At 49.3% G+C, this 12,022-nt stretch overlaps 1 protein-coding gene across 1 annotated transcript in view; it reads right to left on the bottom strand.

Annotated features, from left to right (window-relative positions):
* Nucleotides 1–12,022, bottom strand: part of LOC141161556 (aldehyde oxidase-like) — a 151,507-nt gene that overhangs the window by 74,161 nt on the left and 65,324 nt on the right. The window lies entirely within an intron of this gene.

Here is a 12,022-nt window from a genome sequence, read left to right on the forward strand (position 1 = left end):
CTTTTTAAAAAGTAAAAAAATTTGGTGCAACTCAACTCCAAGTGATTTTATATCTGCCAGTTATTTTGAAGCATTATTTTTTCATTTTACCAAATGTGTGACTTTTTGAGCTAAAATGTTGCAAAATGGGTCAATGGCAAAAATGAAGAGCATTTTTGATCTTGTGAAAAATTCAAGAAAAAACATGCGCCATTTGGAAGAATTTTGTGCACAAAACATCAATGAATGCTACAAGACAAAAATGAAAAACATGAAAATGATGAATCACGGCCTTAGTAGTGTTGAGCGAGTATGTTCTATTAACCCTTTCGGCGAGTATGCTCGGGCCGAGCTCAGAGTATTTACAGCTGCTCGGTGATATGGTTGAATCGCTCCCGTGTGCATGATTTGCAACTGTTTGACAGTTTTATTACATGTGAGGAATGTCTATTTCTTACACATTCCTCACATGTAATAAAGCTGTCAAACAGTTGCAAATCATGCACACGGGAGCGATTCAACCATATCACCGAGCAGCTGTAAATACTCGGAGCTCGGCCCGAGCATACTCGGACAGAACATACGTACTCGCTCAACCCTAGCCCTTAGTCTTAACAATGTCTCTGCTTTAAAATATATTGTGTAACAGGGGTGGACATACTGCCGATGCAGCTGCACCGGGGCCCGGAGGTGGAGGGGGCCCTTGCAGGGCGATTAATAATGAAAGCAATCCGGCCCGAGGCTCCAAGGGGCCCATGGCCAGATTGCCCTCATTACAATCCGGGCAGGGATCGTTCCTGCGGCTCCATGTGGGAGCGGCTCCGTGTGGGAGCGGAGCCGCAGTATGCCATCCTCATTGCTTCTTGGCTGGCATTTTCTCTGTGACAGAGGCGGGCACATCATCACTCTGCGTGCGCCTGTGTCATTCAGAAAGTTCCCGGCAAGTAGAAAGAAGCGATGCTGTGGCAGGGGAACATGCGGAGAGGTGAGAGAGAGGGTGTGTGTATCGGTGTGGGTGTCGGTGCAGCCCATCATCGGAAAGTTTATCATTATGTCTTCTGTGTTTAAGAGACTTAATTATGTAAGTGCAGCACAACATTCTGCTCTCCAGGGCCTCTCTATATCAATGGAGGCTGTCAGAACAGAATGAGAGAGGGAGAGAGAGGGATGGTGGACTAAGCATCTGCATCTACTTGTCCAGTCAGGACAGAAGAGAGAGCTCCCGCTGCAGTCCTCTCCATGCTCTCCTCCTCCTCTCTGTATATACCTGGTTATGGCTTCTGTGCAGCTGGTGCTGTGAGGCCTCCGCTGCTCCAGAGACTGTGTGAGATGCGCTTAGGTAAGTATATGTATTAGGCCACGGCCCCACTATCAGTATTCGGTCAGTATTTTTTCTCAGGAGTGGGAGACAAAACCAGGAGTGGGTGATAAATGCAGAATTGGTGACTTGTTTCTATTATACCTTTTCTCTGATTGTTCCTCATGTGGTTTTGTCTCCCACTCCTGAGAAAAAATACTGACCGGATACTGACCAAATACTGATAGTGTGGCCGTGGCCTAAGTTTGTATACTGTATGTGTATGAGCTGTGTACATTTCTAATGTGCAGTTTTCTCTGTGTAAATGAGTGCATGTGGCTATATATCTGCATTCCCATCTATGTATGATTGTGGTTTTACAGGAAGATTTTATACTGTAGTTTTTTGTACCAGGCGGACAGAGTTTGAGCAGTATGAGGGCCCGTTCACATGATGTTTTTCATCCATGTTTAGCAAGTATGTTTGAAGGCACTCAATATGTCACCAGCCTTGTATTGCCAGATGGAGGCCTGAATAGTGTTATTATTTGTCCTCCGTTTGGCCAATAAGCATAACACACAAAACAGGTTTAGAATAGTGCAGTAGACGACTTTATATCACAGCACAGTATCCTGTAAAAGAGCCCAAGTGATAACCACAACACCCTATAGATAACAGACGCCCCCCATTAATCCTCTGTGTCTGGAAGCTCCAGTGATGTCCGTGCTCCTATATGAAGCCACCTCACTGGAGCTCCCCATGGTACCCCAGAAGACACCAATATTTTTTCAACACTAAACATTGTGTATAATGTTTTTTTCTCTAAATTTGACCGTTAAAGGGAACCTGCCATGTGATTCATGCTGACCAGATCACGAACAGCATGAATCAGAGCCTGACTGTGTGTTTGCAGTCAGGTATATTTTTTTCTGAAACAATGCAGAGTTTCAGAGACAACATAGCTTAAAGGCCGTCTTCTCCCCACACTGCTCTAGATGACAGATCTTTCATGTGTGTACCTGTCAATCAACTAGATTTGTTCTGGTACAAGCTAGCCGGACATGGCAGTGGATAACTAATCTATTTTATGGTCAACGGTCAGTTCTGTAAAGCACCACCCCAGCATTTTATTTCACTGTCAGGGTGGTATAACCTGATGTAAGTTCCCTGCCCCTAGTAATATACTAAGCAGCTGCTCTTCCCCGTGCCGCCCCAAGCTCGATTGTCCACCTTGTGATTGTGACTTCTGATTGACCGGAAGTCAGAGGTAATGGTCACAAGCTCTCAATGTAAGTCTATGAGCCTCGTTTTGGCTCTCATAGAATTACCCATTGAAAAGTGACCTCCAGTTCACCCAGCAAACACAGGAACAATCTGGCAGGTCACAACTTGCAGAGGACCATGGCCAGAGGCGGTGTATTTGCACAGTTGCAGAGCAGAACAGTACAGCACTGTCATCTTTATAGTGGCCACAGCTGGGTACTGCAGATGCACCCATTTTGATTTGAATAGAGTCGGATGTGCAGTATTCAGTCGTGGACACTATACATTTGACGGAGCTGTACTCTATTGCTCCGCAACTGAACACTTCCAGACACCACTGGTCCCTGTAACAGTTGATTGGTGGTTGCTGATCAGCGGGGGTAACACCCACATGGATCTAGTATATAGTGGGGAGGCGATACACTGGGGAAAGGACAATGAGAGAGGTTTGGTGGAGGATTGAGATGGGAGTAAGGGGTGGAAGAGGAACTTATAATAAACAAGTGGAGGGGGGAGGACTTTGATATGGATTTAAAATGAATTGGGTGGTGGGGGAGGATGCCGAGTCCCTGATAGCGTCATAATGAATTGTGGGATGGGAGAAGACACTGTCAGGGACTAAACATCCTCCCCCACTGCCAATTCATTATAAGGCCCTGATAGTGTCTTCTCTCATCTCATAATGACACTATCAGGGACTTCTAATGAATGGGGAGGTGGGAATGGACACAGAACAGGGACTAAGACTATGTGCACACATTCAGGATTTGCAGCAGAAAATTCTGCTGCAAATCCTGATGTATTGGCAGGAAAAACGCTACATAAAACATGCATTTTTGCTGTGCTTTTTAAAGACGTTTTGTTGCAGATTTTTTTCCACTCATTAGAATAGGTGAAATCTGCTGCAAAAACTTCCAAGAGTTGACATTATGCAAATTTGAATCTGCTGCAAATCTGCAAAGAAAAAATAGCGTGTCCATGAGACTTCAGGATTCTCATTGAATATGGGGTGCTGTAAAACACTGCGTATTTGCTGAGACAAAAGCGGAACATGTGCACATATTCTTGAGATTAATTGGGGGAGAGTCACAGACACTAATTAATTTATATTTATTGGGCGCCGGAAAGTATAGCTAATGGGAGACAGAACTAGGTCATCACTTTATATTTTGATTGGTACGTGGCTGATTGTATATAAATGGTGGGGTACACAGGGCTGGCGTCAGCACCCGGCCAAGTGCCGGGGTCCTGAGCAGGCAGGGGGGCCCACTCGCCGTCGGGCACCACGGCGCGCTATGGGACCCGTGAGCAGAGGAGAGCGGTGCCAGCGCCTGCCACCCCCCCAACACCCCCGCTTGCTCAGGGCCCCGGCACAATACTTACCTCTCCCCGTGCCTCCGCAGCAGCTCGGGTCTCTTCCGTGTCCTCTCACTGTGACGTCTCAGGTCAGAGGGTGCGATGACGTCTTTCCACCGCGCCCTCTCCTGAGCCATCCCAGCGCAGAGCGGGAAGACGCCGGCGACGCAGAGGAGTCTGGAGCAGCGGCAGCAGGTGAGGAGAAGTGAAGTGAGTATTTTTTTATTTTTTTTTTTAAATGCATGGAGGCATGGGGCATTATAGGGTGAGGGGAGAACAGACTGCAATGGGGCATTATGGGGGGGACGACAGACTGCAATGTGGCATTATAGTGGGGGTGGGACAGACTCCAATGGGGCATTATAGGGGAGGGAGAACAGCCTGTATGGGGCATTATAAGGGGGGAGAACAGACTGCAATGAGGCATTATAGGGGAGGGAGAACAGCCTGTATGGGGTATTATAGGGGGGGAGAACAGCCTGCATGGGGCATTATAGGGGGGGAGAACAGCCTGCAATGGGGCATTATAGGGGGGAAAACAGCCTGCAATGGGGCATTAAAGGGGGGGGCAGCCTGCAATGGGGCATTAAAGGGGGGGGCAGCCTGCAATGGGGCATTATAGGGCGGGGGGACAGCCTGCATGGGGCATTATAGGGGGGAAGAACAGCCTGCATGGGGCATTATAGGGGGGCAGAACAGCCTACAATGGGGCATTATAGGGGGGAGAACAGCCTGCAATGGGGCATTAAAGGGGGGGGGACAGCCTGCAATGGGGCATTATGGGGGGGGAGAACAGCTTGCAATGGGGCATTATAGGGCGGGGGGACAGCCTGCATGGGGCATTATAGGGGGGGAGAACAGCCTACAATGGGGCATTATACGGGGGGGAGAGCAGCCTGCAATGGGGCATTATAGGGGGGAGGGAGAACAGACTGCAATGGGGCATTAAAGGGGGGGGGGACAGCCTGCAATGGGGCATTATGGGGGGGGATAGAACAGCCTGCAATGGGGCATTATAGAGGGGGGAGACCAACCTGAAATGGGGCATTATAGGGAGGGTGGGAGAACAGCCTGCAATGGGGCATTATAGGGGGGAGAGCAGCCTGCAATGGGGCATTATAGGGGGGGAGAACAGCCTGCAATGGGGCATTATAGGGGGGAAAACAGCCTGCAATGGGGCATTAAAGGGGGGGGCAGCCTGCAATGGGGCATTAAAGGGGGGGGCAGCCTGCAATGGGGCATTATAGGGCGGGGGGACAGCCTGCATGGGGCATTATAGGGGGGAAGAACAGCCTGCATGGGGCATTATAGGGGGGCAGAACAGCCTACAATGGGGCATTATAGGGGGGAGAACAGCCTGCAATGGGGCATTAAAGAGGGGGGGACAGCCTGCAATGGGGCATTATGGGGGGGGAGAACAGCTTGCAATGGGGCATTATAGGGCGGGGGGACAGCCTGCATGGGGCATTAGAGGGGGGGGGAGAACAGCCTGCAATGGGGCATTATAGGGGGGAAGAACAGCCTGCATGGGGCATTATAGGGGGGGAGAACAGCCTACAATGGGGCATTATACGGGGGGGAGAGCAGCCTGCAATGGGGCATTATAGGGGGGAGGGAGAACAGACTGCAATGGGGCATTAAAGGGGGGGGGGACATCCTGCAATGGGGCATTATGGGGGGGGGTAGAACAGCCTGCAATGGGGCATTATAGAGGGGGGAGACCAACCTGAAATGGGGCATTATAGGGAGGGTGGGAGAACAGCCTGCAATGGGGCATTATAGGGGGGAGAGCAGCCTGCAATGGGGCATTATAGGGGGGAGAACAGCCTGGAATGGGGCATTAAAGGGGGGGGCAGCCTGCAATGGGGCATTATGGGGGGGGCACCCTGCAATGGGGCATTATAGGGTGGGGGGACAGCCTGCATGGGGCATTAGAGGGGGGGAGAACAGTCTGCAATGGGGCATTATAGGGGGGAAGAACAGCCTGCATGGGGCATTATAGGGGGGGAGAACAGCCTACAATGGGGCATTATAGGGGGGAGAACAGCCTGCAATGGGGCATTATAGTGGGGGTGGGACAGACTGCAATGGGGCATTATAGGGGAGGGAGAACAGCCTGTATGGGGCATTATAAGGGGGGAGAACAGACTGCAATGAGGCATTATAGGGGAGGGAGAACAGCCTGTATGGGGTATTATAGGGGGGGAGAACAGCCTGCATGGGGCATTATAGGGGGGGAGAACAGCCTGCAATGGGGCATTATAGGGGGGAAAACAGCCTGCAATGGGGCATTAAAGGGGGGGGCAGCCTGCAATGGGGCATTATGGGGGGGGGGGGGGACAGCCTGCAATGGGGCATTATAGGGCGGGGGGACAGCCTGCATGGGGCATTATAGGGGGGAAGAACAGCCTGCATGGGGCATTATAGGGGGGCAGAACAGCCTACAATGGGGCATTATAGGGGGGAGAACAGCCTGCAATGGGGCATTAAAGGGGGGGGGACAGCCTGCAATGGGGCATTATGGGGGGGGAGAACAGCTTGCAATGGGGCATTATAGGGCGGGGGGACAGCCTGCATGGGGCATTAGAGGGGGGAGAGAACAGCCTGCAATGGGGCATTATAGGGGGGAAGAACAGCCTGCATGGGGCATTATAGGGGGGGAGAACAGCCTACAATGGGGCATTATACGGGGGGGAGAGCAGCCTGCAATGGGGCATTAAAGGGAGGGGGACAGCCTGCAATGGGGCATTATGGGGGGGGAGAACAGCTTGCAATGGGGCATTATAGGGCGGGGGGACAGCCTGCATGGGGCATTAGAGGGGGGAGAGAACAGCCTGCAATGGGGCATTATAGGGGGGAAGAACAGCCTGCATGGGGCATTATAGGGGGGGAGAACAGCCTACAATGGGGCATTATACGGGGGGGAGAGCAGCCTGCAATGGGGCATTATAGGGGGGAGGGAGAACAGACTGCAATGGGGCATTAAAGGGGGCGGGGGGCAGCCTGCAATGGGGCATTATGGGGGGGGATAGAACAGCCTGCAATGGGGCATTATAGAGGGGGGAGACCAACCTGAAATGGGGCATTATAGGGAGGGTGGGAGAACAGCCTGCAATGGGGCATTATAGGGGGGAGAGCAGCCTGCAATGGGGCATTATAGGGGGGAGAACAGCCTGGAATGGGGCATTAAAGGGGGGGGGGCAGCCTGCAATGGGGCATTATAGGGTGGGGGGACAGCCTGCATGGGGCATTAGAGGGGGGGAGAACAGTCTGCAATGGGGCATTATAGGGGGGAAGAACAGCCTGCATGGGGCATTATAGGGGGGGAGAACAGCCTACAATGGGGCATTATAGGGGGGAGAACAGCCTGCAATGGGGCATTAAAGGGGGGGGGCAGCCTGCAATGGGGCATTATGAGGGGGGGGAGAACAGCCTGCAACGGGGCATTATAGGGCGGGGGGACAGCCTGCATGGGGCATTAGAGGGGGGAGAACAGCCTGCAATGGGGCATTATAGGGGGGAAGAACAGCCTGCATGGGGCATTATAGGGGGGGAGAACAGCCTACAATAGGGCATTATACGGGGGGAGAGCAGCCTGCAATGGGGCATTATAGGGGGGAGGGAGAACAGACTGCAATGGGGCATTAAAGGGGGGGAGGACAGCCTGCAATGGGGCATTATTGGGGGGGGTAGAACAGCCTGCAATGGGGCATTATAGGGGGGGAGACCAGCCTGAAATGGGGCATTATAGGGAGGGTGGGAGAACAGCCTGCAATGGGGCATTATAGGGGGGGGGACAGCCTGCATGGGGCATTATAGGGGGGGGAGAACAGCCTGCAATGGGGCATTATAGGGGGGGGAGAACTGGCTGCAATGGGGCATTATAGGGGGGGACAGCCTACAATGGGGCATTATAGAGGGGATAACAGCCTGCAATGGGGCATTATATGGGGGGGAGAACAGGCTGCAATAGGACATTATATGGGGGGAGAATAGACTGCATGGGGCATTATATGGGGGGGGGGCAGCCTGCAACGGGGCATTATGGGGGGGACGGACAGCCTGCATGAGGCATTATGGGAGGGGGGGGAACAGCCTGCAATGGGGCATTATAGGGGGGGAACAGCCTGCAATGGGGCATTATAGGGGGGAGAACAGCTTGCATGGGACATTATAGGGGGGGGGAGAACAGCCTGCAATGGGGCATTATTGGGGGGGGAGAACAGCCTTCAATGGGGCATTATAGGGGGGTGGGAACAGCCTGCAATGGGGCATTATGGGGGGAGAAAAGCCTGCAATGGGGCATTATAGGGTGGGGAAGGACAGCCTGCAATGGGGCACTATAGGTGGGGGAAGAGGACAGCCTGCATGGGGCATTATGTGGGGGGCACAGCCTGCATGGGGCATTATGTGGGGGCACAGCCTGCATGGAGCATTATGTGGGGGGCACATCCTGCATGGAGCATTTTATGGGGGCCAGTATTCTGTATGGAGAATTTTATGGGTGCCAGTATTCTGTATGGAGCGTTATATGGGGGTCAATATCCTGTATGGAGCATTACATGGGGGGCAGTATTGTGTATGGAGCGTTATATGGGGACCAGTATCCTGTAAGGAGCGTTATTTGGGGGCCAGTATCCTGTATGGAGCGCTTTATGGGGGCCAGTATTCTGTATGGAGCATTATATTGGGGCCAGTATTCTGTATGGAGCGTTATATGGGGGCCAGTATTCTGTATGGAGCATTATATGGGGGCCAGTATTCTGTATGGGGTGTTTTATGGGGGCCAGTATTCTGTGTGGAGCATTATATGGGGGCCAGTATTCTGTATGGAGCATTATATGGGGGCCAGTATTCTGCATGGAGCATTATATGGGGGCCAGTATTCTGTATGGAGCATTATATGGGGGCCAGTATTCTGTATGGAGCGTTATATGGGGACCAGTATCCTGTATGGAGCGTTATATGGGGGCCAGTATACTGTATGGAGCATTATATGGGGCCCATAATACTGTGTGGAGGACTATGTGGTGCCCATTATTCTGTATGGAGGACTATACTGTCCGGTCTGCACTGTGCGCTTCGAGGATTCGCCGGTTTCTGAGCTATTGTAGAATTTACAATTGATATCGGTCATGTAATATAAGAAGTGAAATCTTTGCATTGTACTATATCTATATTTCTCTGCAGTATCCGTGCATCACGAATCATGATATGTGATAAAGGGGCCACTGAGACTTTTTCACCCAGGGCCCACAAAAACCTGGAGCCAGTCCTGGGGGTACACATCTGTATTCAGGGGTGCAGTGCGGGGGAGACTCATGTATGTATACAATATATGAGACCTTTTTATTTTCAGGGCTGCGGTCATCATCGTGACAAGACGAGTCGTGGTTGGGAGATGTCGACATGAAGGAGATGGAGAAGAAACAACAGAAAACGGATCTAATCAGACGAGACGTCAGCGGACACTGGATGTAAGTATTTATTCTGTATCTGTTCTGTATAACTTGTAGTGATACTATCTCTTAGGCCACATTCTCACATTCGTGTGAAATGTCCATGAGCTGGCAGGTTTTTTATTGGTCGGCACACGGACTTACAGTTTCATAGATCCATTCACATATCTGTTAAAAATCACAGATCCGAGAATGAGATCTGCGAGACTCACAGCATGTCCTGTTCTGATCCGATTTTGAAGTTCAGCATAGGACTTACTCAGCGGGTCTGTGTGCTGCCTGAGAAAAAAATAGAGAGCAGCACATGGATACAGAAATGTAGCCTTATTAAGTATATATATATATATATATATATATATATATATATATATATATACACAATACAGACCAAAAGTTTGGACACACCTTCTCATTTAAAGATTTTTCTGTATTTTCATGACTATGAAAATTGTACATTCACACTGAAGGCATCAAAACTATGAATTAACACATGTGGAATTATATACTTAACAAAAAAGTGTGAAACAACTGAAAATATGTCTTATATTCTAGGTTCTTCAAAGTAGCCACCTTTTGCTTTGATGACTGCTTTGCACTCTCTTGGCATTCTCTTGCTGAGCTTCAAGAGGTAGTCACCGGAAATGGTCTTCCAACAATCTTGAAGGAGTTCCCAGAGATGCTTAGCCCTTGTTGGCCCTTTTGCCTTCACTCTGCGGTCCAGCTCACCCCAAACCATCTTGATTGGGTTCAGGACTGGTGACTGGCGGCCAGGTCATCTGGCGTAGCACCCCATCACTCCTCTTCTTGGTCAAATAGCCCTTACACAGCCTGGAGGTGTGTTTGGGGTCATTGTCCTGTTGAGAAATAAATGATGGTCCAACTAAACGCAAACCGGATGGAATAGCATGCCGCTGCAAGATGCTGTGGTAGCCATGCTGGTTCAGTATGCCTTCAATTTTGAATAAATCCCCAACAGTGTCACCATCAAAGCACCCCCACACCATCACACCTCCTCCTCCATGCTTCACGGTGGTAACCAGGCATGTAGAGTTCACCTTTTCTGCGTCGCACAAAGACACGGTGGTTGGAACCAAAGATCTCAAATTTGGACTCATCAGACCAAAGCACAGATTTCCACTGGTCTAATGTCCATTCCTTGTGTTCTTTAGCCCAAACAAGTCTCTTCTGCTTGTTGCCTGTCCTTAGCAGTGGTTTCCTAGCAGCTATTTTACCATGAAGGACTGCTGCACAAAGTCTCCTCTTAACAGTTGTTGAAGAGATGTGTCTGTTGCTAGAACTCTGTGTGGCATCGACCTGGTCTCTAATCTGAGCTGCTGTTAACCTGCGATTTCTGAGGCTGGTGACTCGGATAAACTTATCCTCAGAAGCAGAGGTGACTCTTGGTCTTCCTTTCCTGGGGCGGTCCTCATGTGAGCCAGTTTCTTTGTAGCGCTTGATGGTTTTTGCAACTGCACTTGGGGACACTTTCAAAGTTTGCCCAATTTTTCGCACTGACTGACCTTCATTTCTTAAAGTAATGATGGCCACTCGTTTTTCTTTACTTAGCTGCTTTTTTCTTGCCATAATACAAATTCTAACAGTCTATTCAGTAGGACTATCAGCTGTGTATCCACCAGACTTCTGCACAACACAACTGATGGTCACAACCCCATTTATAAGGCAAGAAATCCCACTTATTAAACCTGACAGGGCACACCTGTGAAGTGAAAACCTTTTCCGGTGACTACCTCTTGAAGCTCATCAAGAGAATGCCAAGAGTGTGCAAAGCAGTCATCAAAGCAAAAGGTGGCTACTCTGAAGAACCTAGAATATAAGACATATTTTCAGTTGTTTCACACTTTTTTGTTAAGTATATAATTCCACATGTGTTAATTCATAGTTTTGATGCCTTCAGTGTGAATGTACAATTTTCATAGTCATGAAAATACAGAAAAACCTTTAAATGAGAAGGTGTGTCCAAACTTTTGGTCTGTACTGTATATATATATAGAAATATATATATAGAAATATATCGCTGTCCCTTAGTGTATAGTGCACTCACTTATTATGTATAGCACAGTCCTTAATGGGGTATTCCCATCTCCAATATCATATCCCAATATATAGCAGGTGTAGTAATATTAGCAAATACTTCCAATTAGAAATGTAGTATAGTTCTCCTGATTAACAATATTGCTTAACCCATGTCCAGGCATTGCAGTAGCTTAGGTATTTTTGGTTACAGTCACACACATAGTGACAGTTAGTCAGCTATTAGTAGTCGTAACCATGGATACCTAAGCAACTGCAATGCCTGCACATGAGGTAAGCGATATAGCTAATTAGGAGAACTATACTACATTTCTAATTTGAGGTATTTGCTAATATTACTACACCTGCTACATATTGGGATAGGATCTTGGAGATGGGAATACCCCTTTAATTACATAGTCCTCTCTTTATTACATAGTCCACCGTTGTTAAATGTAAAATCACTGCTGTTGGGGCAGCATCTGACCAGAAGCCTCCTCCATTAGAGAAAAAGCTTTCCCATGCTCCATCAGCCGTCATTTCAGTTCATATCTAACAAGAGCGGACGCAATGAAATAAAGACGGGGCGCTATAAATAACAATAATAACGAGAATCCGATATGTAAAGGACAAAAGA

This window comes from Phyllobates terribilis, unplaced genomic scaffold (genome assembly GCF_046119375.1).
Source record: "Phyllobates terribilis strain yellow unplaced genomic scaffold, ASM4611937v1 Scaffold_9__5_contigs__length_417890890, whole genome shotgun sequence".
In the NCBI taxonomy this organism is placed as follows: Eukaryota; Metazoa; Chordata; class Amphibia; order Anura; family Dendrobatidae; genus Phyllobates; species Phyllobates terribilis.